The sequence below is a fragment of the Procambarus clarkii genome, chromosome 48 (assembly GCF_040958095.1).
Source record: "Procambarus clarkii isolate CNS0578487 chromosome 48, FALCON_Pclarkii_2.0, whole genome shotgun sequence".
In the NCBI taxonomy this organism is placed as follows: Eukaryota; Metazoa; Arthropoda; class Malacostraca; order Decapoda; family Cambaridae; genus Procambarus; species Procambarus clarkii.
In genome coordinates, this window is record NC_091197.1 from 27,948,878 (window position 1) to 27,957,190 (window position 8,313).

Sequence of the window (8,313 nt, forward strand, 5' to 3'; positions counted from 1 at the left end):
GAAACAGTGACAAACATGGCAGCAAGGACTTCCACGGGAACAGGGAAAAGTCAATGTGACTAAATGAAGGAAGTGTTTGCCCAGGTCTTGGAGGGTATCAGAAAGGAGATGCAGGAAATGAATAAGACAATAAGCAGCCTGCAAAGCGAGCTGACAGCAGCAAAGGAGGAGATTAAAACCCTTAAAGAGAACAATACTGAGACTGAGGCTCAGATAATCATTCAAAGAAAAAAGGAAAATGGTACATTGGAAGGAACTGCCATAGTACAAGCAACATTTGCAGAAATGCTAAAAAAGAACAACGAAGTAATGTCCACAGTGACGGAGGTAGCCATGTAAGTAGCCACCTCACAAGAAGCAGCAAGGGCCACTGGTCAGCTACTGGAAAGAAAAAGATCAGTGGTAGCTGTGGGTATTAAAGAGCTGGAATGCTCCAATAGGACAGAATGGAACAATAGGGACAAAGCGACAGAGAATGAAATACTAAGGAGGCTAGAGATGGAAGGGGGCTGAACATAGCATTGAGAAGGTTTTCAGGTTAGGCTGGTGCAGCAAGGACAGAGATCGCGTGTTAAAGATAGTGTTTGCAAATGAGACCGCAATGGAGAAGATTCTAACAAGGAAGGGCAACCAGCAATATGTGGGAGAAATAAAAAAACGTATTCCTCCAGAGGGACATGACGAGAGAGGAAAGAGCCATGGCTGAAGAAGCAAGGAAGAAGCGCAGGGCAAGAGGAGAAAACCAGGAAAACACAGCTCCCAACACAACATCCCCAGTAGTGAGGGGGAAACCTACAACCAGCAACCCAGTAACACCAGAGGGGAGGGCAACTCCACCACCCTCCTCTGCAAAGAACCCCCCATACCCCGAACCCCTCAATGCCCCCACTCAAATGTTCAGTCAACTCTCTCTCCCCCTCACCCCACTCCCACCCACCTACCCCTCCCCTACTCCCCCCATGTGCCCCCTTCCCCCTTTTCCTTCCTTTCCTCCCTCCCCCTTCATCCCATACCCTTCCCTGCCCCCCCCCTTCACTTGACCCCCACCCCTCACTCCAGTATCCTCTGAGACCCCGTTATCTACCCCACAAATCCTCACGCCCATGGAACAGCTTCCCCCATCAGCAGAACGCTCACTAAGAAGGGAACATGAGAAGGGACAGAAGAAAGTGAGCCTCAAGGCAATGTACACTAACGTAGATGGGATTAAAAATAAAATAAATGAACTTGGAGAATGGATACTTGAAGAAAACCAAGACATAATAGCACTCACAGAAACAAAACTAACGAAAACCATAACAAATGCAGTGTTTCCACAGGACTATTGTGTTGTGAGGAAAGAGAGAGAAGGAAGAGGAGATGGCAGTGTAGCTCTGCTGGTAAGAAAAGGCTGGGGTTTTGAGGAGATTGTTATTCAGGGCTGTGAAGGTTTCAGTGGCTACATAACAGGTACCATAGCAACTGGAGGACAAAAAATAATAGTCGCAGTCATATATAACCCGCCACCAAATGACAGAAGACCTAGACAGGAATATGATAGAAACAACATGGCCACCATTAACATAATAGAGAGAGCAGCTTCTGTTGCCAGCAGGAATGGATCTGGACTACTAATCGTGGTAGACTTCAACCACGGGAAGATAGACTGGGAGAACAGAAACCCACATGGAGGACCAAACACATGGCGAGCTAAGCTGCTGGACGTGGCAACAAGAAACTTTCTAAGCCAACACATCAAGGAACCAATAAAAATGAGAGAAGAAGATGAACCAGCCATGCTCGATCTGATATTTACACTAAATGTGTGGGATATAAGGGAAGTTAAGATGGAAGCACCCTTGGGAATGAGTGATCACAGTGTATTGATCTTTGAGAACTTGGTAGAGCTAGGACTTATCTCCCCCAAAAAAGAACTAGGAAACAAAAGGCTGGCATACCGAAAGGGGAATTATGAGGTGATGAGAAGTGTCCTAAGGGATATACCATGGGACACAGACCTCAGAACTAAGACAGTACAAGACATGATGAACTATGTCACCCGAAAGTGTCAGGAGGCTGTAAGCAGGTTTATCCCGGCCCAACAGGAAAAATCCGAGAAGCAAAAGAAGAATCCGTGGTTTGATAGGGCATGTATGGAAGCAAAGGAACTGAACAAAAGGGCATGGATGAACTTCCGAAATAACAGAACACCAGAAAGCAGAGAGAGATACCAGAGAAACAGGAACGAGTATGTTAGTGTGAGAGGAGAAGCAGAGAAAAACTATGAAAATTATATAGCAAACAAAGCCAAGACAGAACCAAAGCTACTCCACAGTCACATCAAGAGGAAAACAACAGTGAAAGAACAGGTAATGAAACTTAGAACAGGCGAGGACAGGTATAGAGAGAATGACAAAGAGGTGTGTGAAGAACTCAACAAGAGGTTCCAGGAGGTCTTCACAATAGAACAAGCATGTTACCAGTCTCCGTGGTGCAGTGGTAAGACACTCGCCTGGCGTTCCGCGAGCGCTTTGTCATGGGTTCGTATCCTGGCCGGGGAGGATTTACTGGGCGCAAATCCTTAACTGTAGCCTCTGTTTAACGCAACAGTAAAATGTGTACTTGGTTGTAACAACGATTCATCGCGGCAGGGGATCGTATTCCAGGGACCTGCCCGAAACGCTACGCATACTAGTGGCTGTACAAGAATGTAACAACTCTTGTATATATCTCAAAAAAAACAAAACAAGGTGAGGTCACTGCGCTAGGAGAGTGGGCAGTAAACCAGGCGGCCTTGAAAGGGTCCGAAATTACGAGAGATGAGGTTAAGAGACACCTGTTGGAGGCGATGAGTCACAATAACGTGGCTGAAGTACGTTAACCCAGACCACACACTAGAAGTGAAGGAACGAAAAGGCCCTTCACTTTCTAGTGTGTGGTCTGGTTAACACCTGTTGGATCTGGATGTGATAAAGGCTGTTGGTCCAGACGGGATCTCAACATGGGTATTAAAAGGGTGTGCAGAGGCACTCTGCTTGCCACTCTCCATAGTAGATCACTGGAGATGGGAGACCTACCAAAAATATGGAAGACAGCTGATGTGGTCCCAATATACATATCATCTCATCCCATCATCCCAATGACATCCCATCAACATGGGTTCAGGGTGGGTAAATCTTGCCTTACAGGCTTAATAGAATTCTACGACCAGGTGACAAAGATTAAGCAAGAAAGAGAAAGATGGGGGGACTGCATTTTTTTGGACTGTCGGAAAATCTTTGACACAGTACCGCATAAGAGGCTGTTATATAAGCTGGAGAGACAGGCAGGAGTAACTGGTAAAGTGCTCCAGTGGATAAGGGAGTACCTAAGCAATAGGAAGCAGAGAGTTACGGTAAGGGGTGAGACCTCAGATTGGCGTGAAGTCACCAGTGGAGTCCCACAGGGCTCTGTACTCGCTCTTATCTTATTTCTGATATATGTAAGCGATCTCCCGGAGGGCATAGACTCATTCCTTTCAATGTTTGCTGACGATGCCAAAATTATGAGAAGGATTAAGACAGAGGAGGACTGCTTGAGGCTTCAAGAAGACCAAGACAAACTAAAGGAATGGTCGAACAAATGGTTGTTAGAGTTTAACCCAAGCAAATGTAATGTAATGAAAATAGGTGTAGGGAGCAGGAGGCCAGATACAAGGTATCATCTGGGAGAGGAAATTCTTCAGGAGTCAGAGAAAGAAAAAGACTTGGGAGTTGATATCACGCCAGACCTGTCTCCTGCAGCCCATATCAAGAGGATAACATCAGCGGCATATGCCAGGCTGGCCAACATACGAACGGCATTCAGAAACTTGTGTAAAGAATCATTCAGAACTTTGTATACCACATATGTCAGGCCAATCCTGGAGTATGCAGCCCCAGCATGGAGTCCATATCTAGTCAAGTAAGTAATTATCAAAAGAAGGCACCAAACCGGGAAGGCTATGTAGCACCATCAAGTACGCAAAATAATCAGAGGGCGCTAAATATCACCAAGGATGCCAATACGAGAACAAAAACGCATAAGGCGAACGATATCAAAAGTATCCGAGTCACCAAGAATTCTATCGAGGGACAGGTGACCGCGAGGGGCGGTCGGAAAGCAAGACACACGCTCGTCCTGGAAGTCAGGACATTCAAGAAGGACATGCACGACCGTAAGAGGGACGATGCAACTAGGACAATAAGGAGCAGGGCGGCGCTCCATCAAGTGACCATGGGTTAAGCGAGTATGGCCAATACGCAACCTCGCCAGAGCTGTTTCCCACCGCCGGTTACGGTGGAAGGAGGACGGCCACGAGGAAACACAACATTTAAGAGTACGTAGCTTGTTACCAGTAACAGACAACCAAGAAGCCTGCCAACGGGTAAGGACTGAGGAATGGATAACCGGGTAAAAGTCGGAATACGGAATGCCTTTGCGAGAGATGGGACAAGAGCGGACAGCTTCCTTGGCAGCAGCATCCGCACGCTCATTTAAAGACACACCAATATGGCTGGGAACCCAACAAAACTCAACCGACTTAAATTTACTGTGAACGAGAAACAGCCAATGCTGGATCTCGACAACTACCGGATGAACCGGATTAAAGGACCCGAGAGCCATGAGGGCACTACGAGAGTCAACAACAACCACAAAGGAAGACTGACAACGAGAAAGCAGGAGACGAAGAGCATAGAGAATAGCATAAAGTTCCGCTGTAAAGATGCTAGTCTCCGGAGGCAAGCGACACATATAAGTGCGATCAGGAAAAACAACAGAGTAGCCAACACCGTCCGCTGACTTAGACCCATCGGTGAAGACAGAAACGGAGCGGGAGTGAGAAGAAAAGTGCTCGAGGAAAAGGCGTTTGAGAACCGTAGGAGGGGTAAAAGCTTTAGTGATACGGGTCAAGGATGTACAAAACCGCGGAAGAGGGACCCTCCACGGGGGCAAAGAAGGAACAACACGAGGAGAAACATCAGAAATACGAACGGAAAGAGAATCCTGTAGGCGAGATAACCGGACAGAAAGAGGGAGGTGGTGAAGAGGAACAGGAACCGCAGGAGGGGTAAAAGTTAAAGCACGACAGAGGCGAGAGGAAGGATGTTGTAAGGACCGCGCAAGATAGCGAAGACAGTAGCGATCACGGCGGTCCTGGAGAGACAGGAAGCCAGTGTCAACATACAAGCTAAGGATGGGAGTCGAACGAAAGGCACCAGAACTGAGACGCAACCCAGTATGGTGCAAAGCATCAAGACGGCGAGGAGTAGAAGGAAAAGCAGACGAGTAAGCAGGGCAACCATAATCGAGCTTAGACAGGACGAGAGAGGAATGTAAAGCAAGGAGAGTGCGCCTATCTGCCCCCCAAGAAGTATGGGACAAGACCCGAAGGAGGGTAAGGGCCTTAGAGCACTCAACACGGAGGTAAGAGATATGGGGAGACCAAGACAAACGAGTGTCAAGAAATAACCCCAAAAGCTTCGCGGAATCTTTGTATTCAAGGGGATGACCATAAAGTGACAAAGAGGGACGAAGAACAACCCGTTTCCGCGTAAAAGTCATGGCACAAGTCTTAGAAGTAGAGAACTTGAAGCCATGACCTGTGGCCCAAGACGACACGGCATCAATGGCAAGTTGAAGCCGGCGTTGAAGGAGAGGCGAATCATCACCCTGACAACAAAGGGTAAGATCATCGACATAGAGAGCGGAGAAGACACCAGAAGGAAGAGAGGAAAGAAGACCATTGAGGGCAACCAGAAAAAGAGTAGTGCTCAGAACACTACCCTGGGGCACACCTTCGTATTGTTGAAAAGAGGGAGAGAGAGCGGTACCAAGGCGCACCCGAAAGGAACGACGAGAGAGGAAGCTGCGGAGAAAGAGAGGGAGATGACCACGAAGGCCAAAAGAATGAAGTTGAGATAGGATATGATAACGCCAAGTGGTGTCATAAGCCTTTTCTAGATCAAAAAGGATGGCAACAACGGAGGTCTTCGCAGCAAAAGCAGTACGAATATAGACCTCCAAGTTCACCAGGACATCTGTCGTGCTGCGGCACTTGCGGAAACCAAATTGAGAAGGGGAGAGGAGGTGATGGTGTTCCAGGAACCACATCAGACGAACGTTAACCATACGTTCAAAGAGTTTGCAGACACAACTTGTGAGAGCAATAGGGCGAAAGTCCTTAGGGGAAGTACCCAGAGACCCCGGTTTGCGAACAGGGAGGACAACGGCATCGAGCCAGTCCTCAGGGACTGACGACGACTCCCAGATCCGATTATACAGACTCAGTAAATACTGAGACGTGCTCGGAGGGAGATGGCGAAGCATCTCATAATGAATACCATCGGAGCCCGCCGCCGTAAAACCGCAGAGGGCCAGGGCAGAACGAAGTTCAGAGAGAGAGAAGGGATCATTATAGGGAAGCTGAAGATGAGTGCAGAAATCTAAAGGACGAGACTCAAGGACAGGTTTACGAAGAAGGAAAGATTGGGGAAGATGAAGACCAGAGCTAACAGAAGAAAAGTGGGAACCCAGTTCGGAAGCGACTTGCAACGGGTCCGCCACAAGAGTATCATGGAGGTGAAGGACCGGAGAAACATCGGGAGCGAACTTACCCGCTATCTTGCGGATACGCTTCCAGATCTGGGCCAGAGGGGTTTCGGACGTAATTGTTGAGACATAAGATGCCCAACATTCACGTTTAGCCGTACGGATGGCCCTACGGGCCACCGCACTCGCTTTCCGAAAGAAAAGAAAAGAATCGGTCGTCTGCCTACGGCGGTGCCTCTTCCAGGCTGCACGCTTACAGCGGACAGCCCGAGCACAGTCCACATTCCACCAGGGAACGCACTTCCGTGGACCCCGAGAGGAAGAGCGAGGAATAGAGCGGAGGGCAGCGTTGAAGACAGTGTCATGAAAAAGGAGGAGAGCGCGAGAGAGGGGCAGAAGGGAGAGGTCAGAGAGAGTAGCACTGAGGGAAAATAGGGTCCAGTCCGCCTTAGCAAACTGCCACCTAGGGAAAGAGAGGGAAGGGCGAAAAGAGAAAAAGGAAACAAGGATGGGGAAATGATCACTTCCATGGAGGTCATCAAGAACCTGCCACGTGAAATCTAAGTAAAGAGAAGAAGAGCAGAGAGAAAGATCAAGACAAGAAAGGGTGCGAGTTCGAGAGTCCAAATGAGTGGGCTCACCAGAATTCAGAAGAGACAGGGAAGAAGAGAGGAGAAACGGCTCAAGGAGGCGACCCCGGGTATTCGTCAGAACGTCACCCCAAAGAGAATGACGACAATTGAAGTCACCCAGCAGGAGCACAGGCTCCGGCAAGGAGTCTAGGAGGTGTTTCAAATCAGGAAGAGAGAGCGGGACACTTGGGGGGAGATAAATGGAACAAACTGTGTACCATTTCCCCACAAAGATACGAGCAGCAGAACAATGGAGAGGCGAAGGAAAAAGTAAAGGAACAAAGGGAACATCAGCCCGAATCAAGAGAGCAGAAGAATTAGAAGCCCCAGCAATGGCTGGGGGGGGGGGAGAGAAAGGAATAGCCACGAAAACGACCAGGACGAGCACCAAGCATTGGCTCCTGGAGACAGACACAAAGGGGCGAAAACCGCGAAATCAGAAGTTGGAGTTCGAGGAAATTGGCGTAATAACCTCGAACGTTCCATTGAAGAATGGACAACGACGAGAAGAGAAAGGACAAAAACAGAGAACAAGGAAGAAACAAAGGCGAAAGAGCAACAGAGCACGTTAAAGAATATCAGGGTCGGGATCAGGGTCAGCAAAGTCAGGGTTAGGGGGCATGGGTAAACTGAGCAAAGACGGAGGGAAGGAAACGGGAGAACAGATCAGAGGTGGGCCGGCAGGGTCCGGAGGAAGAGGAGGAGGAAGAGGAGGAGACAACGGAGAGGAGCAGTCAAGGACAGCAGCAGGAAGAGGGGGAGTAGAAAGAGGGGAGCGCACCCCAGCAAGAGCAGCAACCGAAAGGGAAGCAGGGGCCAAAGAAACCTCCATAGCAGGAACAGGGGGCGCAAGCACTGAAACGGGAGGGGAAGGAGCAACAGAGCCAGAAGGAGGAGCTGAGGAAGAAAGCGAAGCCTTCTTACCCGCCGGGGAAGAGGAAGGAGAGGAGCCAGGCTTACGCTTCTGACTTAAAGAGACCGGTGTCCCAGCAACTACGTACCGGGCAACGGATTCCAGTGTCTCAACAGGAGAAGCCGAACGAGAGCACACACGACGGCCGTTAGGAGAGCGATGGACATCCGCCCGCACCGACAGGCGGTGGGGAGAGCCGATAGATGGAGGAAGAGGATG